Below are 25,815 nucleotides of genomic sequence, written 5' to 3'. Positions count from 1 at the left end.
GACACCATTCACCCACTAGTAAGAGATCTTGTAAATTATAATTCTGCCTCCTGAACAATCAGCTACATCAGCTGGGAAATTAAAATGGTGACTCACAGAGTTAACTTTCCATTGTACAGAGTTTAGAAGAGTGTAAGCATTGTTTAGTCCAGACATGTCAAACACAAGGCCCGGGGCCGGATGCGGCCCATGAAGTGGTTTCATGTGGCCCACGAAGCCATCCTGGAAACAGTGAGGGAACGGCCCCTGCTGCCTTGGCCCTGGCCCAGGCTGGCCGGGAGCCAATGTACAATTTTGTGGTGGCCATCTATGCTGAAACGCATTCAGTCTTGGCTCCACAAGGCCGTCTAGAAACAGCGAAGAACCAGCCCCTGCCACGTTGGCCCCACCCCCTGGGTGCATGCTGGGGAGGTGTCACCCTTTGTGAGGAATGAAGAAATGGACCATGCCTTGGCGCTTGCCCCGGTCCCACCCCCTTCTGCCAGAGACCCTCAGATCTGTCCCACTCCTGCCAAGGCCCCCACAGGCATCCTTGACGTGAATGATGTAGAGATGGCCATGCCCACTCGGTAGGCCACACCCACCTTGGCCACACACCCCCGGTTCCCCCGAGGGCAACTTCAATGGTGATGCGGCCCTCAATGAAATTGAGTTTGACACCCCTGGTCTAGTCATTCATCTTAGGAGCTACTTTAAGATGGTAGACATGGTCTGATCCTATGTGAACACTGGTCTTATCCTGTGCTTATCAAATGTTGTTAGAAATAGAATTTAGGGTCCACCTGCAAACTAAATTCAGCTTGACTTCATAACAAATCATAAATGTACCTCAAATACCAGAGGCCAGGGAACAACAGTTAAAGAAAGCCATTGCTTTCCTGTCATGTTCATATAGGATTAGATGAGCTAGTGGTCTGATCCAGAAAGGCTATTTCTATGTTCTTAACCTTGTACAAGTTGTTTGGAACTTGAATCATGGCAACTGGACTTTTTGTTGGTTCGAAACATTCACTGCTTATCCAATTCTATCTTCTTTAGAACTGTATAAGGCAGTGATGGCGAACCTTTTAGAGACCAAGTGCCCAAACTGCAACCCAAAACCCATTTATGCATCGTCGGGTGCTGGGTGGGTGTGGTCCATTGGGTGGGTGTGGCTGCGGTGGTAATGGCAGACTGGGTGGGATTAAAAAGTTCAATCAATCAATTCCAACTTTGCAAGATCTTTTTTTTTCCCGCAAGAAGTTGAAATTGACTGATTGATCGAACCTTTTTTTTTTTTGCATACGGCGGCGGAGACCTAAAGCGAAAAGGTTTTATAAAACCCAGCTGAAGGCCTAGGACTGGGTGACGGCGCGCGTGCCCACAGAGAGGGCTCTGAGTGCCGCCTCTGGCACCCGTGCCATAGGTTCGCCACCCCTGGTATAAGGTGATGTACAGATCCAATCATATAGTTGTAAAAAGGCTCCAGTTCAAGTGCCATCTCCAGTTCCAGAATTATTTTCTCTATGAATAGGGTGACCAGAAAAATCTTCATTTAGGAAGAGGAGTTGTAAACTTATTAAACAAATTATTGAATGATTAATAGATCTCTCTACTAATGTCAGGGCAGGTACCACTAGCCATACGGATTTGGGCAAACCTGATGCTCAATAACCTCTTCAGATAGATAATAGTTTGGGAGTTCAGCTTTAGTTATCATGAATGAAGCATATGGAACACTATTACTTATTTGTGCAATAAGTACATTTTAAGAACAGCAGAGTGAATTTAGTTGAGGGCAACTTCCCTGAGGAACGGGATGCAGAAAATGCTCAACATCCTTTTGCTGAGACTAAGATAATCTAGTTCTTTCCAGATGGTTTACAATTACAATGCCTAAAATTTCTAACCTATGGCTATGGTGGCTATAGGTCATGAGTTACATGCTTCCCATATACACATTTTAAAAATGGAATGGGACAGCTCGCCATGGCCAACTCACCATTGTCAACTCGCCAAGGCCAACTCACCATGGGACAATTCAGCAATTCAATTTAATTATTTAAAATAATTAAAAAATATATTTTATTTTTTGTCAGTCACATTTCATGTTATCCATCCTTTTGCATCCTTTCTTTAACGATTCTATTCCACCATTTCTTCAATATTAGTGTAACTCTTTTTCCCAAGGCGAGTGGGCCCTGGCGAGTTATCCTAGACCCTTTTAAAATAATTCACAGCTACCACAATATTGTGATTTGCACAAACATTCTTCAGGCAATTCATTCCACAACCGTGCAATACTTCCAGATCAGTATGGAACGTTGGAGAGAAATTATGTAAAATTTCCTGGGATTCTGCCTGCCCACCTGCCTATCTGTTGGCAGAAGAACTCTCCAAAAACTGAACGGAACAGGACTAAATTGGTGAGCACAAGGGTGGCAGTGATGGTGGTTGGTAAAGATAGCTAAATAATGGTTCTTTTTGAAAATGGCCAAGTTTCAGCGATTACCATGGGAGTGAGTGCATTACCATGGGAGACTATGAACAGATGCTTTTCCTCTCTTGCCAGTGTTGCAAAGCTCCCATTTCACTGGAGCTTTTCTTTGGAACAGGCTATTTCCCAAAGCATGAAATGTTTTTGGAGAAGGTGACTTTTATTATGATGACAGTCCAATCCTCTCTGCGTGAAATGAAGCTTGTTGGTGCAATAATAACAAATGGGGCAAATTAATCAGAGACTAATAACAAGATGGGAATCCTTTGGGATGGAAACTGCACCCCGGGAATTAGCAGCACTGTCAAGTAGCTGCATCAACCTGGCCAAAAATGAAAGGAAATATCTCACCTGCTGCTTCACATCATTTCTGCTGACTTGTACTTGGCTGCTGAGCACAAGTGAAGATAAATATTCTTCTACTTCCTGCTGTTTTTTATTGATAGTTTTGGTACTGAGGAAGGCTAAGGGCTGTTGAAGATTGCCAATAAAAAGTGGTATCCAATTTGAATCCAAGGGCTAATATTAGGATGCTTCAACGGCCACTGCTTCATTTTGCAAAATTCGCCAACTCAGCAGCCTAAATCTACTGAAAATTAAACAACAAAAGAAGCAGATGTATTAGAGTGCAATCTGAATCATGTTTACCCAAATACAAATCCCACTGAAGTTAGTATATTACTTTCTGATCAGGTGCTCTAGATCAGGGGTCTCTAACCTGTGGTCCGCAGCCCGGCCTATTGGCCACTGGGCTGCAGGAATGGTTGGTGAGTGCCTGCACATGTGGTCGCACCTCCCCTCGCACTAGCACTGCCAGGCAGGTGCTAACGGCCCCATTTGCGCATGCGTGGTAGCGCTAATGCCGCCACCAGCATGACACAGGTGCTAGTGGCCCATTTGGGCAGGCGAGAGCACTGCTGCCAGCGCCACCACGGGTGCATGCGGCCTGCTTGCACATGTGCGTGGGTGCTAGTACCACCCTGCATGCACCTATTTGCACATACACGTGTGCGCGCGCAAATTTCCCTGCTCCTCCCTTTCCCTCCAGGACGCCAACACGGAAAGATTGGGGAGCTTTGTTCTAGATGATGTAGGCAATCTGGAGCCGTCAAGCTGCTTTTGATCACAATGGCTACAACCCTTTGCCACACATCATGTATCTGGAAATTGACATCCCAGACAAAGGGACATACGTTGCATACTTCTGCTTTAGGAACATTTGAAGCAGGAGAATGGACATGTATGATAACATACAACATATTTGGTGTAAGAACACGGCGGCTGGACAGCATCAAACCTGATACCAACTAGATCATAGAACAACTTAAAGAAATAGTACAGGATCAGAGGATGTGGAGAGACCTTGTCCATAAATTCACCAAGGGTTGGACACAACTGGACGGAATTGAGATTTCCACTGGGGAATTTATTTAAAATGGTTAAACACATGTATAGTTTAATCATTTTCCTTTGCATTTAAATACATTTATGCATTTTTCAATTGAAATTAATTTAAATTAAACATTTTCCTGATTCTGCATACAGTAGTCCTCGATGTAGGACCACAATTGAATCCAAAATTTCTATTGCTAAAGTGAGATGATTGTTAAGTGAGTTTTTCCCCATTTCATGACCTTTCTTGCCACAGTTGTTAAGTTGTTAAGTTAGTCAAATGGTTGTTAAGTGAATCTGGCTTCTCCATTCAATTTGCTTCTCAGAAGGTTGCAAAAGGTGATCACATGACCCTGGGACACTGCAGCCACCATAAATATGAGTCAGTTGCCAAGCATCTGAATTTTGATCACGTGACCATGGGGATGCTGCAATGGTCATAAGTGTGAAAAATGGTCATAAGTCGCATTTTTTATAACTTTGAATGGTCACTAAACACGTCGAGGACTACCTGTACTTTTCAGAGTATAGTCTCTGATTTACAACGTTTCAGCCAAATATGAGTTTCAGTCTTAAAAAGATAGTGCTCTTTTATTTTAATTTAAGTTTATTTGAACTGCTCTTACTCTACCTTGTTGGGTCTAAAGAACCGTTGGATGCAGTAACCTTCAGAGCTGTTGTGACAAGCCAAGTTGGAGAACAGGGAAGGAAATATTTGCTTTTATGTAATCTTCATCCACATGAAAGGCTAGCTGCGTGCTACTATGCCTTTTCCTGAGTCATAGAGGCTCCATGTTTGAGACCTGAGCTGTGTTAAGTAAGATAGGCCTTGTTAGTTTCCACAAAGGAAGGAAAGGATCTTATCTGATAAAGAGAATGGGGAAAAAAATCATTTGGATTCCCTTTTATGGCATTTCTACACAATAGCGAAATGAAATGTGCTTATAGAACCACTGAAAAACATTGGAAAACTTACAGGGATAATAGCCATGGCTTTTTTGGAGGGGTGTGTGTGTGCATGTGGGCCTTTAAATCAGTGTTAACTCCTGGCTACTGTTTAGAAGGGTCCCTGCAGTTTTCTTTGCAATATTTCAAAAGTAGTTTGCCATTGCCTCCTTCCTAGTGACTGGTCCAAGATCACTCAGCTGGCTTTGTGCCTAAAACAGAACTAGAACTCACAGTATTCTAGTCTTGTGCCTTAACCAGTACACCAAACCCGTGTTTACCTCTTTTTAAATTTCAGTAAATAGAAAGTGAAAATTCTACGCTTACCTCTCTCTCGGCTTTGCTGTCTCCACTCTTATCTACAGAGTCAGAATGGGAAAGTTGGACACATTCCCAATATAATACAAAGCAATATATTTATATTATTATCATTCAGTCATTTCAAATCATATTATTATTTCTTTTCGCTTGGTGTTTTGCGTTTTGCGTTTCCTAAAACCATTTATTTCAGTTTCAATTTCTGTTCCAATTCCAAGTTTGTGGTTTCATCTGTTGTCTCAGCTTTACCCTCATGGTATCATTTTAATACTCAGATTTATACAAAACATAACGGATGTTCATTAATTCATAACGTAAAGGACTTACTCAGAATCATGATGAATTGCAGCAGAATGTGTATATTGGCTTAAATGAATAGCATAATGAGTGAGGTCACAGATCATAATAGCTGAATTGCTTATTGCAGATTAGCGATATTCTACAAGTTTATTGAAAAGTGGAATATTTTCTCTTAATATTTCACGTGCACACTGACAAATTTAAACTAACGAAAGTACCGTTTTGATTGTTAATTATATAAAATAAGTTGCAAAACTTCTTTAAAAAAAAAAGGGCAGGTATTTTAGGTGCAACTTCTCCAACACAATTTCCAGTCAATGAACTTCAAGGCAAGGTGAGAAAATCCCATTTATAGATGCCCACCAAATCTGGATCTTGAAAGGTTTACAATCCAACATATGGAGTGAGACATAAATTCACCAGACAATAGCTGAGAAATTCAACAGCTCTTAAAATGGTCTTAAAACAAAAACAAAACAAAACAAAACAAAAAACACCCAAAAGCAGTCTGTTCATCCTTTATATATCACGAATAGGGTTTTGGCAAGAGGCATACTGAGGATGTTTATAGGCTTCGCAACTGTGTTATAGGTGTGTCATCCTTCATTTTCTAAAAATAAAGTATGAATGTTCTCTTCCTCCAAGGCCTATGTTTATTGTAAATATAATAACGCATTATCTTTTACTTATGCGCATAAAATATTTGTTTGCTTTGTATGTTATAAATTGCTGAAAAAATCAGTTTATCTTAGCTCAAGAAGCAATGTTGTAGTTTTCAACTGATCTTGAAAGCTATATACTATATTCTCCTATTACAATTCAAGGACACACAGATCTTTGTAAGACGGGTACACAGATTCTATACCAGTGGCAAAAGTCAACATTAAAATGACAATGCCTTATCAGAAAGAGCCCTTAAATTGCTACCACAATATAAGATCGTTGAAAGAATTTTGCTGGGTCAGATGGTAAAATTCAGCATTTTTCTTCTGACAGAGGTCAACCCAATGCATATGGCAAGAGCATGAAGCAGACAGCACAAAGCAAATTATATTCCCATATTTGAAGCCTCAGATCTTAAAACAGCAGAAGAATCAATCAGGATATTGTGGAAGTGAGGGCAGTAACCCTTAGAAGAAGCTGAGGCAAAGCTGACGGGGTAGGTCTGTCATGACTACCACTGTCAGATTAGATTAGCAACAGCAATAGCACTTAGACTTACATACCACTTCACAGTGCTTTATAGCCCCCTCTAAGCTTATAAACACTAAGTTTATAGTGTCAGCATATTGCTCCCCAAAATCTGGGTCCTCATTTTACCCACCTCAGAAGGATGGAAGGCTGAGTTAACCTTGAACTGATCAGAATCGACACTGCCGGCAGTCAGCAGTGTTAGCCTGCAATACTGCATTCTAACCACTGTCAATTAGGCCTGTCAGCTCCATACAAGGGCAGCATGATTGAAAAATGTATTAGTGTCCAAGCCAACTCAAAATTAATTTTATTACAGTACATTTTAAAATTGATGGAAAATTTTGCCTCTCTCTGGATAAATATACTTTGAATTCCCTTTGAATGGAATCATAGTATTTATTTGCTAAATTTGTCATCTTCGTTGTTAGGAAGTAAAGCTTAAGGCAGCTCATGCCAATAAGATACAAAATAGATTACAAAAACACCATCTGTTTTTTTTTTTTAAACAAGATAAGTAAAACCCAGCGATAAGCCTGGACTGGATTTTCCAGCCAGCTGAATTTCAGAGGGTAACTGTGAGTGAGAAAGCTTTTCTGAAATTTGGAATGAGATGGCAATTCCAGTAAGGCCACGAAGAGCTATCTGGGGGTATCCTTTCAATAGGAAAACAAAAGAAAACAGCAAAGGGGAAATGTTCTGATCCTGCCACCTTTGTCAAATTGCATACAGATTTGCATATGCAGATTGCATATGTGCAACATGAAAGGAATGAGAGCGTAATTACTGCTCCTGATGTTTATAAAATTTTGGGATAGCTCTGAAAGAATGAATGTACATAGAAATTGAGTGCATATTAATTCTATCCATGATATAGGAGCCCTTTTACTTAAAGGTTCACAAAAAGACCCAATATTGTTGTATAAGGTTTGTCTGCATGGAAAGGACTTTGTCAACATAATGTGAACAGCAATCACAAGGAAGAACGATCCTGCCTTTCTTTCCTTGTTAGCAGATTCAGATGAAGACAGAAACATGATACCCAACAGCCCATTTTCATTTGATCAATCTAGATTATGGCATGCTTTATAGAAATAAATTAGGGCTGCTACACAATTAGATTACGGCATTTAATTGGATTAGAAAGGACCATTTAGTTTACGAAGTCTGATCAGTGCTGGAATTCCAATTAAAGCTCCCTGAGAAACAGTCATCCAGTTTCTGCTTGAAAAGGAAATGAAATAATTTGTGTCCTTCCTAGTTGGTCCTACCAATGATCTGTTCTTTTCCTAACGTTCAACTTAAATCTACCTTCAGAGCATGATTTTGTGTTCTGCATTCCACAGTGATAGAGAACAGGTCTTGACCTTCCATTGGCTTGTCATTTTACAAGTACTTGGAAAATGCTATTAGATCCTTCCTTAGCTATATTTTCTCAAAGCTAAAAATATCACAGTCTCTCCCTTTAAAATTACTTTCCATTCCATTCCATTCCCCTGATAATCTTTTGCTCTTCTCATTTGTACTTGTTCCACTTTAGCTGAATCTTTCAGCTAAACTGGAAGCGAGGTGCCCAGAACTGGGCACAGTATATGTATATGGGTTGTGACCAAAGCAGAATAAATAAATGCTCTTCCTTTCTGGATTTAACTTCTTGTGGTTCTGTTGATGAAGCTAACATTCTTTTTGACTTTTCAGTGCCATTTTATTTCTTCTTTAGAGTATTACTTACCCCATCGGGTTTTATGCCCCCGAGAAATTAAACATTCTCTCCGTTGCTTTATCCACTTAATGAAAAAGAGTATCTAAGAAGAGTTAGGCAGCTTAAAGTTGAGGAGAATTTAGTTTAGATGCCCTGACTGAGTAGGTTGAGTGTTCAGATTCAATTACCGAAATGGTCTTTTTCAATCCCACGATTTTAAAGAGAAATATTGTGTCTGAATTTGTATTCTGTGGTACCCCACTTAATACTTCATTCCACTTGGATGAGCTTTCTTTGAGTACCAGTTTCAGACCAGCTGGGAATTCACTGAATTGAGGTGTCATCAAATCAAAATTTAACTAATTTACTAATCAAATTGTCATTGGGTACTTGGCAAATGCTTTGTTGCAGTTAAGTTGTATTATGTCCAAAGCATTTTCACAGTATTCTAAGGGTGTTCCTGGATAGAAGAAATGAAATAACAGAAAACCATATTCACTTCTAGCAATCATTGCATCATTTCCAAATTGCTTACTGATCAAATCCCTTTATGAACTGTGAAATCTTTTCAGGTATTAATGTCGGACTGACTCATGTCTATCTAGACTCCCTTCCCCCCCCCCCCTTTAATGAAGTCAGGGACCATATCTGTGCTCCACTGATCTAGTATTTTACCCATTGTGCAGAGTGCTCAAAGACAAAAATAGAGATTTGGCATCAACAAACTCCTGTAGCACTCTAGGATACAATTCATCTAGCTCTGGAGATCTGCACTTATTCTAAATCAGTAACTTTATCCATGGCTCATTCCACATGGACACCAATCCATCCCCTTCATTATATTTATATTTGTATAATTGTACAACAATGCACTGTACTCTATATAACAGCATTTGTCTCCATTGTCTCTTCCCCAGGCTGTATCTATTCATTCAGCCAGTGTGTGTGTGTGTGTGTGTGTGTGTGTGTGTGTGTGTGTGTGTGTGTCAAAAACAGAAGGAAGCTGCATCTTCCTCTTTGTTCCCTTTTCACAGTGAGTGAAGAAAAGGCAGAAAGCCAACTGCTGATAGATGAGCATCAATGCATGGAGGGATAAGCGAAAGAAGATGAGGCAACACACTGCCTTGTCTTCTGGAAGGAGGAGGAATTCTGGAAATTGGAGGAGGCCTGAGGAGATTTTAATGCCCCTGGGAATTTACTTTGTCTTGCAGCTGCAGAGAAAATGTTGCAAAATTCCCTATCAGTTTTTCTCTAAAGCAGGTGTCATGATAATTAACCTGTGGAGTTTAATCAACTTGGCCTTCCAAGATGCAAAAAAACCCACAAACAAACCTGGAGCTGGAATCCTGCTCTTTCAACTGGCCATTCATAGTTACTTGGTAGAATACATTTCTTCCGTGAAGGGACAGAAGCAAAATGGAGCTGAATAATTCTGCCTTTCCCATTCTACAATCACGTTCCAGTCTCACATGGTCACTGTCCTTGAAAGTTCCTGCTACTTGCTCTACTGGTTTAGATCAAATCAAGGATGGATAATTATCTTGTGCCTTCTGCCATTTGAAGGAGAAAGTTATCAGCAAGACAGGTCAGTATTTTTTTTTTTTTTAGAAGGACTATGCTTGGCAGACTTTATCTCTCAACAGATGCTGGAGTAATTACATTTCCCGTCACTACTTTAAAAGATCTTCAGTTTGCTTTTAGAAAGCATCATCCACAGTGCTCCTTAGTTCAACAGATAATGACAATAACCTATTATTTTTTCCCAATTACTTTTAATAGAGATGTTCTTACTGCTAAATACGTCTGTGTGGGCATGAGTATTGAACATAAATGCAGTTCATCTTTTCTGTTGCTTCTACTCCACGGCCAAAAAGTATCCTTCAGTTGCTGCATTTCCATAATAAGAATCATCCTATCACGTCTCAGCTCTGTCTATTATATAACATTAAGTATCTTGTTTCAAGAGTTCAGGTTCCAACTTGTATATTTCCCATATTCTGACCATCCTAACAGAAACAATGAAAGCCAAGTACTTTATCAACAAGTTGTTTAATGGAGTCCACTATTGTTAATAGCAGCTCATTTATTCATGGAGTGCGTAAGTTCTTAAGTAAAACTTTTAGTCCAAGCTTTTCATCTCTCGGCCTCCACAGGCTTCAAAGTAAAATTTTCTTAAGTTCAACATACCTCAGCCAAACACATTATTCCTAGTCTTAAGTGCAACTGATCTTGTGCTGGCAAGCCATCATCTAGGTAATGTAGACTATGACCCCACATCTCTCCTTCTAATATTATTTGCATAAGTAGACAATATTCTTTTCTCCTTTTCCAGTCACTTTCCATGTATTGGAAAGGCTGCTTTTAGAAGATGATACATTTTATGAATAGCAGGTTAATCTGGTTAATATTCATTAACATTCATTCATTCATTCTTTGCCACAAAGAAGAGGGAGTCAAGCTACTCTCCAAAGCACCTGAGGGCAGGACAAGAAGCAATGGATGGAAACTAATCAAGGAAAGAAGCAACCTAGAACTAAGGAGAAATTTCCTGACAGTTAGAACAATTAATCAGTGGAACAACTTGCCTCCATAAGTTGTGAATACTCCAACACTGGAAGTTTTTAAGAAGAGACTGGACAGCCATTTGTCAGAAACAGTATAGGCCAGGGTATCCTGCCTGAGCAGGGGGTTGGACTAGAAGGCCTCCAAGGTCCCTTCCATCTTTGTTATTCTATTCTGTTCTGTTCTGTTCTGTTCTTGTTCTTATTCTTGTTCTGTAGTCCTCGACTTACAACCAAATTTTTGAGCCCAAAATTTCTGTTGCTAAGCAAGGTAGTTGTTAAGTGAATTTTGCCCCATTTTGAGACCTTTTTGTCATGGATAAGAGAATCTCTGCAGTTATTAATTGAATTCAATTTCCCTCATTGGCTTTGCTTATAAGGGTGTAGGTATATACATATGTATGTATATAACATGTCTATATGTGTATTATGTATGTGTGTGCTTTTGAGAGCAGGCAACAGAATTTCATTTTTAATGTGTGCCAGTGTGCCCACAGTAAAAAAAATGACAATGAAGGTTATCTTATCTTGTCAGAAGCCGACTTGAAGGTTACAACTGGTAATTAGATGATCCCTTGACAGTGCAACTGTCATAAATACATGCCAGTTGCAAAGCGCCTAAATTTTGATCACATGACCCTGGGAATGCTGCAAGGGTGTACATGTGAAAACCAGTCATAGATCCCTTTTCCCCCCAGTGCCATTGTAACTTGAAATGGTCACTAAATGAATGGCTATAAATTGAAGATTACCTGTACTACATCTTCTCTTTACGTCCTCGTGTAGGTAGCAGTTTCATTCCCTCAGTTCTTCAGGTTTGAAATGTAGGCTTCAGAGGCACTTATTCTTAATAATTTAAATCAGAACCAGTACCTGTTGGGAGGGGGCTTAATCTATCCTTTTCTGTGCAGGAAAAAAAAGCATAGCATATATTATGCTCCAGATCACTGCCTTTTTCCCCAGTAAAAACAGTGACAAACAGATAAAGTTCATGCAATGTATATAGTTTGATGTTGAGTTAAACAGCATTAATTTGTGGTGTAAAAACATTTTAAAAACTAATTTAATCTAACACGTGCTGTTGCCCAAACCTGTTATAGATGCATTGGTAATTATAAAAATACTAAAAAGAGCCAGTCTAAACAGGCTCATTCTGGAGAAGGAAGGAATATACATGGGACAACATTGATATTAGTTTGAAGGGAGAAGAATCAGTACATTAATGAATCCACCCTGCACCTGTAAGTAAGGCAGGCATTAAGTTATCTTATTCATGGATGAGAAAATAGAATCAGAATAGATTAATGACTTACTCAAGGCCAGCGAGAGCTTGGAGTTAGAAATTATAATCACAGCTCCCCAAAGTTTCATATTGCATTAAGGCAGCAAGTTTACAGTTCATGCTACTTCTTTCATAAAAATATACCTCTGTAGGCATTCAAAATACTGTTGTGCAGTTGCCTCTTCTCTGAAGTTGACTGACAAGGCTGGAAGGTATTGTGCTGTTTGGAGAGAGATACTTGGAGATTTTAAATTTCTCTGGGATATCTCCTTATTTACAGCTATACAATACTTTGGAAACAATTTTATCAGAGTGAATTCTGCCCAGTTATCTATCTGAAAACATCGTCTGTTGGAGGACTTTAAACCAGACTGCCTGAGTCTTACTTAAATACAAATAACTCTGTGAAGGGAAATTTAAAACTTAAGTTCCTTGAAACTACCCACTGATGTTTTTTTTACCCAAAAATGGACTAAGTAGGTAGTCCCAATCTACCTCCACCTATATTTCTGTGGAAATTACAATAGTTGTATATGTATTTAAATAATTTCATTACGAAAATTCCACACAAACCTGTTCTTTTTTGCCTTCTTTCTTTGGCCAGCATTATCTACAGGTTGGTCAATGAACTCTTGTCAGAAAAAAGAAGAAAGGGAGGAGTAGAAGGAATGATTAAATGGGCAATCCCAGAATTGCGATCAAATCAGCCACCCAAACAATTACATGTAATAAGGAGTAACTTATCTTCTTTTTAATTGGTTAAGCAAAAGGAGCAATCTAGCTGTCTCCATTCTATGGAAAAGAGCCAGACTTATTCTACTGAATACACGGCCTATCCCATTTCTCGTATTATCTTCAGAAGCATGTCTGATATGAAGATATCTTCTCTCCAAGCTGTGGGCTATTTTATGTAGCCTAGAGTAGCAACAGTGGTAATAGGAAATGTCACTGATCTTCCTTCCTGGCTTTTTCCTATAATTTTCCAGCATGTCTGAACCTTGTAGAAGAGGAATCCTGGAAGCTATTTTTAGGGCTTGGTATACTGAGAGGTGGAGCCATAAAAAAACAGAACAGCACAAAAATATAGAACTAACTATACCGAAGTTAATATGGCTGAAACAAGTTCTCACATATTGAGATTATTAATACATCTGAGGTTCTCCTATAAAGATACATAGTGGTAGTCCTCAATTTACAACCACAGTTGAGTCTGAAATTTCTGTTGCTAAGCGAGACAGTTGTTAAGTGAGTTTTGCTCCATTTTACAACCTTTCTTGCCACAGTTGTTAAGTGAGTCATTGCAGATGTTCAGTTAGTAACACAGTTGTTAAGTGAATCTGGCTTCCTCATTGACTTTGCTTATCAGAAGTTCGCAAAAGGGGATCACATGACCCCGGGGCACTGCAACCATCATAAATATGAATCAGTTGCCAAGAGTCTGAATTTTGATCACGTGACCATGGAGATGCTACAACCATTGTGTGAAAAACAGTCATAAGTCACTTTTTTCAGTGCCATTGTAACTTTGAACGGTCACTAAATGAACTTGTGTAAGTTGAGGACTATCTATACTGATTTTACCAGATGTGTATACAGTACATTCTGCACCCCATGTACACACACTTAAAACTGAGGATAATTTTAAAAAGGGGCCTTGATTACAAAGTGAGGTCATGCAATGAGGTTTTTTTTATCTATTTATATTTTTGTGACTTTTAATGCCCACAACTAATCAATTGGTTTATAATTATTAGCTATAGCCTGCACTTGCAGTCATTGAACATATCAGAATTAAAAGTCTTATTTACTTTAGCAATGCGAGCTTCATGACATACAGTAACTCATTGCAATCTCAGCTGAATATAATAAAGCCATATGCATAACTGCTGTGCATGTTTCATAAATAATAATAATAATAATAGTAATAATAAAGTTGGAAGGGACCTTGGAGGTCATCTAGTCCAACCCCCTGCTCAGGCAGGAAATCGTATACCAGTGATGGCGAACCTTTTAGAGACAGAGTTCCCAAACTGCAACCCAAAACCCACTTATGTATCGCTGGGTGCTGGGTGGGTGTGGCCCATTGAGTGGGCGTGGCCCATTGGGTGGGCATGGCTGCAGTGGTAACGGCAGACTGGGTAGGACTAAAAAGTTCAATCAATCCCAACTTTGCGAGATCTTTTTTTCCCGCGAGAAGTTGAAATTGATTGATTGATTGAACCTTTTTTTTTGCACACGGCGGCGGAGGCCTAAAACGAAAAGTTTTTATAGGCTGAAGGCCTGGGACTGGGGTGATGATGCGGGTGCCCATAGAGAGGGCTCTGCGTGCCACCTGTGGCATGCATGCCATAGGTTCGCCACCACGGCCCTATACCATTTCAGATAAATGGCTGTCCAGTCTCTTCCTAAAAACTTCCAGTGTTGGAGCATTCACTGCTTCTGGAGACAGGTTGTTCCACTGATTAATTGTTCTAACTGTCAGGAAGTTTCTCCTTAGTTCTATGTTGCTTCTCTCCTTGATTAGTTTCCATCCGTTGCTTCTTGTCCTGCCTTCAGGAGCTTTGGAGAAGAGCTTGACTCCCTCTTCTTTGTGGCAACCCCTGAGATATTGGAACACTGCTATCATGTTACCCCTCATCCTTCTCTTCATTAAACTAGACATACCCAATTCCAGCAACCACTCCTTATATGTTTTAGCCTCCAGTCCCCTGATCATCTTTGTTGCTCTTCTCTGTACTCTTTCTAGAGTCTCAACATCTTTTTTACATCGTGATGACCAAAACTGGATACACTACTCCAAGTGTGGCCTTACCAAGGCATTGTAAAGTGGTATTAATACTTCACTTTACATTTGGAAAGCGACCTGGCAAAAGATTAGAATTAGATTTAAGAGATGTGATTCAACTTACCAGATGGAATACTATATGACTAAACACCTGTTTGAATACGGTTAAAATATAAAGTTTGGATATAAAGAGGCCCTTTAGTAAGATTGCTAGATGGTGTACTATATGATTAATTACTTGTTTGAACATGGTTAAAAGAATAGACAAAGTTTGGACATAAAGGGGTCCTATAGTAAGAGGGATAAGATATATAAGTAGTATAATATTTTTATAATATATGAAATGTAAAAATATTGAGATGGTGTACTTGAATGAAAAGTCTGGATATTCAAAGGTAATGAATTTTGAGAAAATTATGACTGATAAGAGTGGTTTCAATACTGAGGGGAAATTAAGCTTAAATAAAAATCTTGAAAACAGGACATATAATGACTTAATAAGATGACTTCTATAAATACAATTGAAACATAAGCTGATTAGAAAAGATGTTGATGTTATTGTTATATGTACAAATACTAGAAAAATGTTTATACCCAATTCTTTATGTATTGAAAGTATTAAGAATTATATTTGTTTAATGTAGACAAAAGGAGAATATTACTGGAAGAAGAGAGGATCAAGGAAATATATTATCAACTAATATATTGATCAATTATAGAAATTAATTATTGTTGTTTTTAAATATATGAATCCAGACAACACATTGTTCACTAGCACTAAAGATCGTTATTGTAAAAAATTAATGAAATATATTAAAAAAATAGTATCTCTAAACAAACTTGGTGCTGTGTTAGTTGTGCCTAATCACACCCCTGTTAATCCTGGAGTTGCTATCTACTGAAATCTGAACAAATAACATGAACTAGATACCTAAAAACAACAACAACAACAACCAACCAACCTCTAAAGGGTTCACCAAGAACAGACAACTTGTGGATGAAGCTCAGAGACATGTATGGCTACTGAGTTCATTGTAATTCTGTTTAAAACCTTATACATACACTAAGGGCAATTTGGAAAAAAGACAGATACAATCAAATTTTCTGATTATAGGTGACTTCAATAAAAGAACAGTTAGAATCAACTACTTTAGGAAGATCTTCTTAGTTATAGAGCCAAGCTTCCAAAGGATTTTAAAAAAAATTGTTATGCTCCTATTTCTCTTTTTCCTCCCATTGATTTAAATGTAAAGGCAATTTGTTGTTCAAGCATGATTGCTAGTATAAATAGGAGGAAAGCCTGCATTCTTATTTGCTGGAAAATTATTGTGAGTAATTCCCAGTTGAGTTTGTACATATTGTTTGTACTTTCAAACAATCATTAAAGCCAAATCAGAACAAGCACTAATACCACTGAAATCAGGTAGCAAAAACAAAAAAGTTTATTTATTAAATATCAGCAAACATCAAAAACAATTAATTAGAAAAGGAGATAAAAAGCAGGCAAAAGCAAGGAGACATACAAGCAACAGGCAAGAATTTACATTATCTTATCTGTAATATCTTCTATCAGAAGGCACAAAAAGTTTCAGGGCCATGAGAAACAATAGTATAGATAATTAGCCTGGCCTTCTGTTACTCCACTTTTAACCCTTTTATGTATAATGACAGCACAACAGAGATTGAAATAGGACACCAGGTGAGCTTTCCTCTATTCTATACCATTAAAGAAACAATTTGGTGGACAGAGCTGATGCACCTCACATTATTTCTATTGCTACAGAAATTAGCATACGTAGCCTCAAAGGAAGTAGCCTTTGCTTGTTCAACTTTTTTTCTTAATTTTGCTAGGTTATTTTGTGGATATTTAATTTTTTCTGTGGCTTCCAATTAAGAAACAGTAGAAATACATGGATTTAAAATAAAGTAGTAAACAAATGTATGCAACACACTCTGAGATTATAGGACTAGTAGAGGCTGAGCATCCGTCTGTTTTGCAGAGAGTTGATGAATCTCTTCATACACAGGTTATTTATTATCTGGCATAACAGATGAGAAAATTGGAAGACAAAAGAAACAGTAGGTCTGCTTGTGGATTACTGCTCACGGTTATGGAAATATGAGGGGATTAAGGCTATCTGATTGCTCTTCATCAGAGAAAGCTAGGAAAAACATTTTTTGTATTCCCTTTTGTCAACAAAGCATATCAGAGATGCAGGAAATACTGTGAGCAGATTGTATCAGAATCTACCATGACTGTTATTGGCTGCCTACTTGGGGCAATAGAGTGGACAGATGGAAGTTTATTTTTGGCAGTGTGCTTATTTTTTTAGTAGCAGTCAGAAGCACAACGCTGATCCAAACCAAGAAGCAGAAGTAAGGGTAAATTCTTCTTCTTAAAGTATTAGAGTTTGAACAAGTTTTAGTTGTGATACTTGACTGTCAGTTTACTTCTCAAACTTGGCAACTTTAAGATGTGTTGACTCCAACTCCCAGAATTCCCCAGCCCGTATACTGCCTGCTGGGGAATTCTGGAAGTTGGAGTCCACACACCTTAACATTTGAGAAACACTGAACTAAAGCTTCAGTGATTGAATGATCACTTGAAGCACAAAGAGATCCTTCAACTGTGGATTTATCTCTATAACAAAAGGAAAGCAGGAGGTGACTTACCCTCAACAATCTTTCTGGTGATTGGTATGGCTGAACAGGCCTGAGAAATATTGGTCTCTAGCAAGCAACAACTTGCAAGGGCAGCTGTTTCTGGAACATAAAAAATAAACTAATAAAAAAGGAAGAGAAGACTGTGCCAGGAGTCAAAACAACACAAGTAAGAAATCTGGAGACGATTCTCCATTTTCCTTAGGTTTATGATCTGCTTGTATTAAGAAGGATTATCCAAGTCTTTTGGAAAATTCCTTTTCCCCCTTCTATTTTTGCAGGCAAAAATGGCTACCTAGTCCTCTTTTACTAAAACTGGTTATCTAATGGCTCATCTGCTGTTTTTTCCTTCTCTTTTTATTAACTTGCAGAGAGAGCATCACATTAGAAATGATCTTATTGTTTTCCCCCCTGCTAATTAGAAATGCTTCCTGAGACTCCTTGAAAGGGAAATTCTGTAAATACCGACAGAAGCTTCCCCCCATCTTCCCTGGAACTAATAGCAGCTTGGGGAATTGTATGACTTATTGGGGTGGAGTGTTGGTGTGAGGGGATGTTGTTTATTGCTACATTCTTCTCCCTCACCCACCACATCTTTGATGATTAGTTTGGAGGAAAAACAACTAGAAGGCCCCTGCTTCCCTTCTAGTTCTGGACTTTTCACATATAGGACTGTTTTGTATAATATAGCATAACACATCGCCATCCCATACTGTTCAGGGCCTTGAATATGCAACATAAACAAGTCAAGGAAATGGCCTGGAGGAACATTCTTCGCATGTTTCCTCGCTATCTTAAAATGTTTATTCTCAGGCTGTGATGTGGTTGGTGCCTAGCATTTTAAAACTTTGGAAACTGCCTGAGATCATTACCCAGGCAGGCAGTCTCCTATTTAAAATGCTAAAATGTGGTGTGGAAATAATGTATATTGGGGCAGCTCTGAGATGACTCTTAATACAAGTCATGGGTGGAGAGTTCTCTTGCTTGCTTGCTTACAGTTGTGAATGTTCTTGGGACTCATGCTTTCCCCTCATTAAAGCTTAGCAAATTCTTGCCATTGTGCTAAGCACAGCTATGATCCCCAAATATGGTCTCTTAAGTTTGCTTAACACACAGTTATGTATGTGTTTTTGATTCACCCTTGTGGAATTTGTAGAAGCTTGAAACAATATTCCTGAGGGAAAGGAGCTGTCTGAATCATCTACAAGGAAGGTGATCTCTCTAAGGGTTTCTTGCTGCTTGACAGAATGAATTGAGCTTCTGCAGGCAGCTGGTTTTTAATAGAAACCTTTGTATTTGAGCAGCAAACTGGTCATTATTTTATATGATAATTGGATTTTACTACTGGAAAGGAGAAAATGCTTTCTGTATATATGGTCACTGGCACAGTCTGGTGCCAATATAAGTTGGCTGGCCTTGGCTGCTTAGGCTCCTTGATCATGAAGTAAAGTCCATTTGCTGCTCCACCTGAGTAAAATTAATTTGTAAGAGCAAATTCCTTTAAATAACTCACCTTCAATCTCAAGCAACTGGCGGGAATAGATGCGATATAAGCAGCAACCAAGGATAGACATGCATATGGCATTTGCATGTTGGTGATAGCAACCAGCCGAAGATCTCCATTTTACTTTTCTTGCCCTGAGACACCAACCTGGAAGCAACGAAGGATTTTTATGATATACTGGTACCATGCAGTCTTAGGCTGCCTGGTACTCCATTTTATGATCTTTCTTGCCACAGTTCTTAAGTGAATCACTGCCGTTGTTAAGTTAATAACATGGCTGTAAAGCAAATCTGGTTTCCCCATTGACTTTGCTTGTCACAAAAGATGACCCCAGGACACTGCAACCCTCATAAATATAAACCAGTTGCCAAGCATCCTAATTTTGATCACGTGACCATGGGGAGGCTCCAATGGTTGTAAGTGGGAAAAATGGTCATAAGTCACTTAGTGCTGTTGAAACTTTGAATGGTCACTAAACAAATGGTTGTAAGTCAAGGACTACCTGTACTACTGTATGTGTAGCTGTTTGTAGATCCACTGTCAGCCAATAGGTTATCATGGGGAGGGGTTATTATACTTAAAATAAGAAATCAGGCATGTAGCAATTGGTATCTATTAAGTAAGGGGACTAAAAAGCTCAAAATATTTCTCAACCTGTGGGAAACCTGTGAGAGACAATACTTCCCTTTTCCCACAGGTTTACATCCAACTTGAGCTCAGACTGCTGCCTGACAGGGGAAAAGCAAAAATAGATTACAACATTTTGCTGACGTTGCCAGTAAGTCTATAATTCATGTTGATTTCTTCAGCAGATTTTATGGCATGCAATCATATCTGATCAGTGCAACCAATGCAAATTAGAAGCTGGTATCTTTTGAAAGAAAAGCCACTATCTTTATGTGTCTGTCTGTTCCAAAGATCATTACTATATATATATAAAAAAGGCTGTTGCCCATTACTTCCGCATTGTTATTCCCTTATTCCAACCTCTAAAAGCTAAAAGACTTAATGTTCATGGGAAACATATTGAGGTATGAAATGTGATGACAAATTGTTAGGACCAATAATTATTTTATAGAATTAAGAAAAAGCTTAAGAAGTTGGCACTCCTAGACTTGTAAAAATATAGGTAAACATACCAGGGTTCAATTGTTCTTTTTTCTAATATGCTAACATATGCGCCTCTTTAAAACTATAGTCTCTCTTTCTGATACTTTTCTCACATCAAGTATAAAAATAAAATCCTGGCTCCATTATAATTTGATCAAGTATTTTCAAAAATATTATTAAAAACATAACCCAGTTTCCACTGATTATTTTCTCAACAGTATACTGTATACTCATAATAGAAGTGTAACTAAATTTAAGCAAGAATGTTTTCCATATATACAATACATCGTGCAGCATGGCAAATATAATTTATAATCATGATTAATATCAAATCTAATCAGTTATAATCATGATTAATATCAAATCTAATCAGTTATAACCATGATAGGAAATATAATAATTTGCAATCATATTTATAAACATATAATCAAATATAATCATTTATAATCATGGCAAATATAATCATAGGTTTCTAAGGGAGCTCAACATTTATAAACATTGTAAATTAGCAGTTGCACAAAAACAGAAAAAATAGAAACCTAATAGTTTTTATCCTTTATTGTTTCTAATTTTTAATTGTTGTTAAATTTGCTTTTTTAATCTATTTTTCCTTTATTGACATGTATATAACACGTTAATAATACAATGGATACCTTAACATTAATTGGCTGAAGACAAAATCTTTATTGTATAACACATACTTTGATGCAATCCGCATGCTTTTAGATATATTCAATTCTGCATGAAAAAACCCCAAATAGTTTTACCGTCATTAACACTGACATCCTAAACTGTAATTAATATACAATAAATCTATTTTAAAATCCTCAATAATAATAATAGTAATAATAATAATAATAATAATAATAATAGAGTTGGAAGGGACCTTGGAGGTCTTTTAATCCAACCCCCTGCTCAGGTAGGAAACCCTATACCAGGAGTGTCAAGCTGCAGGTCCACAGGCCGGTTGCATCATGCAGAGGCCATGTCCATCCCAGCTCCGGTAATGCCAAAAAAGTCGCAATACGTCCCGACATGTCACGTGATGCGGCGAGTTTGACACCCATGCCCTATGCCATTTCAGACAAATGGTTGTCCAGTCTCTTCTTAAAAACTTCCAGTGTTGGAGCAGTCACAACTTCTGGAGGCAGGTTGTTCCACTGATTAATTGCTCTAACTGTCAGGAAATTTCTCCTTAGTTCTAGGTTGCTTCTCTCCTTGATTAGTTTTCATCTGTTGCCTTCAGATACTTTGGAGAGTAGCTTGACTCCTCTTCTTTGTGACAACCCCCTGAGATATTGGAACACTGCTATCATGTCACCCCTAGTCCTTCTCTTCATTAAACTAGACATACCCAATTCCAGCAACTGTTCCTTATATGTTTTAGCCTCCAATCCCCTGACCATCTTTGTTGCTCTTCTCTGTACTCTTTCTAGAGTCTCAACATCTTTTTTACATCGTGGTGACCGAAACTGGATGCAGTATTCCAAGTGTAGCCTTACCAAGGCATTATAAAGTGGTATTAACACTTCACGTGATCTTGATTCTATCCCTCTGTTAATGCAGCCTAGCACTGTGTTGGCGTTTTTGGCAGCTGCAGCACAATGCTGGCTCATATTTAAGTGATTGTCCACTAGGTCTCCGAGATCCCTCTCACAGTTACTATTATTGAGCAAGGTACCCCCTATACTATACCTGTACATTTGGTTTTTCTTGCCTAAATGTAGAACCTTACTTTTTTCACCATTGAATTTCATTTTGTTAGATAGCGCCCAATGTCAAAATCCTTCTATATCTTAAGCCTATCTTCCGGAGTGTTGGCTATTCCTGCCAGTTCGGTGTCATCTGCAAATTTGATGAGTTTCTCATCTATCCCCTCATCCAAATCAATGATGAAGATGTTGAAGAGCACTGGGCCCAGAACAGAGCACTGGAGCACACCACTACACACTTCCCTCCATGTAGATGCAGTTCCATTGAGGACACACGCTGAGTACAGTGGTCAGCCAGCTACAAATCCATCTAGTGGTGATGCTGTCTAACCCACATTTTTCTATCTTATCAAGTAGTAGGTTGTGGTCTACTTTATCAAATGCCTTACTGAAGTCCAAGTAAATTATATCCACAGCATTTTTCTGATCCACTAATTTTGTCACCTGGTCAAAGAATGCAATAAGATTTGTCTGGCATGATCTGTTTTTGACAAACCCATGTTGGCTTTTGGTAATGACTTTGCTTTCCTCTAGGTGTTCGCTGATTCGTTGCCTGATTATCATTTCTAAGTTATCAATAATCAATAGTCTAAGTTATATAAAGATTAAATTGTTAATCTTCAATGAATACAAATATCACTGTATCAAAATAATATAATGTATTAACAATACTTTTTAAAAATAGTGCAGAAAAAAATGGAGAATCCCTGTGATAGCAAATTAAAATCTGATTATTAAAAGCAAAATATTTATTTCCTATACAATCCTAACATCAATATAGTTTATTTTATTTAAGAAGGGCTCATACAAAATAATGTATCAGAGGATCTTGAACTGTTAATAATTAATGGATAAATCTTACAATATAGCATTACACCTCCCTTTCAGAAAATAGCATCAAACAGGTGAAAAAAATCACACCATCCTAAGAAAAAATATGTATAGTAGCTGTTATTTAGGCATATAGTTAATTTTACTATAATGCAAAGTTGATTCACAAATACTTGTTTCTCACTATTTGCCTACATCAATGGAGGATTTCAGATACAGTATGTAAATGACTCATCTCAGATGCAATAACCTCAGAAGGATTTTTGTACCACCCAAAGACAAATATGGTATTTTCAGTAATATCTGCTCTTTGGTGCCAGTCAGAGGAACGATTTTAATTGAAGATTGGAGTGGGGGGATGGAGGAGGTGTTAATCAAATATTGTATCAAAAACTTTTCCTTATCTTTTTGAAATAAAAATCCTGCACAATTCACTCATCTAATATTTATCTGCAGTACTTTTGTCCAAAATGTGAAAACAAATATAAATTTGGTCTCTGATTAACTCTTATTCTTGCTTGAGAAAGCAATCCAGGAAAGCTGTTACCATCTACATTTCTTAAGTTTATAAGCCCACAGACCCAACCCACTATCTTTCAGAGGTATCATACTTTAACATCTGTAAACTCAAGCTCAATGAGCTGTAGTTCATCATATCTAGAGTTTGGGGAATATTGTTGAGATGAGATCCTGAGTTGCTGACTCACCGAAGCTTTAGACTAGCATTTCTCAACCTCAACAGCTTTAAGGTGTGTGGGTTGCAACTCCCAGCATGGCTGGCTGGGGAATTCTGGGAATTGAGGTCCATACATCTTAAAGCTGCTGAGGGTGAGAAACACTGCTTCAGATTAAATTAATTCTTCAATTTTTTAAAGTTAATGGATATCTACAGAGAAAATAGAAAACACTATGCTTGCTACTCTGACTCAATAGTTGTGATGAAGACATTGTCCTTATCAGTTGTAATATTCAAAGATAAGGCTGGTGGTAATCACACTATCCATGGAGAAGAGCAATAGTAAGAGACTTGTGAAGCTGATGGAGGAAGACTCTCTGAAATAACTTAATCAGTAGTTTACATTGTGATCCCTGATGGTTGTCTATGTAAATGTGTGAAAGGTTGTAAAGGTATATGAGGGACTTAATCTTGAGGTTGTTCACACCTTGTCATGTACTAATTGAGCCCCCCATCCCTATCCCAGGTTAATCTTGGGGATTAAAAAATTGCCTGTTCTTATCTTTATGAAGAAAATGGCAGATATAATCCAAGGTTATTTTTTTATACTATGGCCTGTATATGAAATTTTCTGGAAACTGCTGTACAGCAATAAGGGGGTTATAAACTTAAAGGCAATTTATCACGTGGATTAGACAAGTACACAAATCAGATATACTGTAAGTTCAGAGTGAACTATGATAAATGACTCAAACAGGCCCATTGAAATCACTGCAAGCACGCATCACATCAGTACGGACTGATGCAAGCAGTACCCATTATGTCAAGTGAACCGTTCTCAAATTGTTTTCTGAAATAGATGTACTTTTTAACAAGTTTTTTTACAGAGTGTAGTATCAGAGCACCTATGCAATTGTTTCAAGCTCTGTACCTTTTTTCTTAATTTCCAGTCCATGTATGTTAATATCTGTTGCCTCTTTCATATGGTATGTTGATGCAACTTATGTTTATGCAACTGTTATCTTTCCAGATGTTCTATTTTTTTTCTCATTCACATAAACAAGTCCAGGATAATTTCACTATGGTTTTATGTTCCCTACTATGTCTGCTTAGTCTCTCTCCCTCTGAATACATAGAATAAGTCCCATTGAAAATAGTGAGCCTTACTTCCCACACAGATGTGCATAAGCATCTTCTGCTAGCATCAGAAACGATTGCATGTTTAACAATCATAATTTTTAATACACTTTGAAACAGTAATAAGTTATTTGAAACAATTAATTAATGGATGCATTTTTTCCTGGATATTAAGCATTGTGCTTTGCTTAATTTAAGGCAAAGTTATAACAGAGGTTTTCAGGGACCTAATTATAATGTTTAAAATTAAATGATGGGCCAATTACTGAAAATTTCCAGGCTGCTGAAATGGTTCTGACAGGGCCAAAGAAATCCTTTATATACTGTGATGGTGTGCAGCTCCCTGAAATTCAAAAGGAAGCTGCTTTTTTTTTTTGAATGGAGATAATGAAGATCAACAGCTCTTGTTGCATTTCTTGTTTCAAATGCAGCTAATTAGGGATTAAAAGGTAAACCGCAAGAAATCAGTTCAAGCCAAGAACCAGCTGGAAATCAGAAATATGTGACTTCCCCAGGAGAACTCCATGAAGGGTGAGCAAGGACGCTGGCACTATCATAAACAGTATTGCAGCTCAGCCAGCACTGAAAAATACTCAAGAGAAATACACAGGAAGCATGCTCGGTAGTATCTTTATTATTTTTATTTTATTTTTTTCCTATTCCAGCACTGAATGCAGCTTTACATTCTACTTCTGCAGTAAAGAAGCATCACCTGTTGAATTTCTATCTGTCAGACAGGCGAGCAGTAAAAGGCATGTGAAACGGGACAAAAAACAAAAAAAACAACACACACACCCCGCAACCCAGTTTATGCATTTAGGAGATGGAATCCAATTGAACCCCACATTAATTTCCCATGGTTCTCACGGGATCTGCTCTTAGTCCTGGATCGAATCTAACGTATTCCTTGGAAAAATACAGAGTTGTTGTTGTTTTTAGTATCAAAGCTTGTGTTTTTCCTGTAGCAGTCTCACCCCTCCTACCCTACCTGGGCGCGCGCGCGCGCGCACTGAGAATAACCCAGAACAACCCCACGTTATCTCAAGAAGCGGGCGCTAAACCACGAAGCGTAAACTGGTGGTCGTCTGAAGCTGACACTCCCGAGACGCTTTGACATTTCCGCCTGCCTGGCTCAGTTGAATGCGGGCGTTTACTTTGCAGCGACCGGGTCGTCGGTCTCGCTTTTGCAAACACGTCGAGCCCCAAAAGCGCAAAAGGGATTTGGAGAGGAG

Source organism: Protobothrops mucrosquamatus, unplaced genomic scaffold, assembly GCF_001527695.2.
Source record: "Protobothrops mucrosquamatus isolate PMUCROS unplaced genomic scaffold, P.Mucros_1.0 scaffold43, whole genome shotgun sequence".
In the NCBI taxonomy this organism is placed as follows: Eukaryota; Metazoa; Chordata; class Lepidosauria; order Squamata; family Viperidae; genus Protobothrops; species Protobothrops mucrosquamatus.
Note: the sequence above shows the minus strand (reverse complement) of the source record.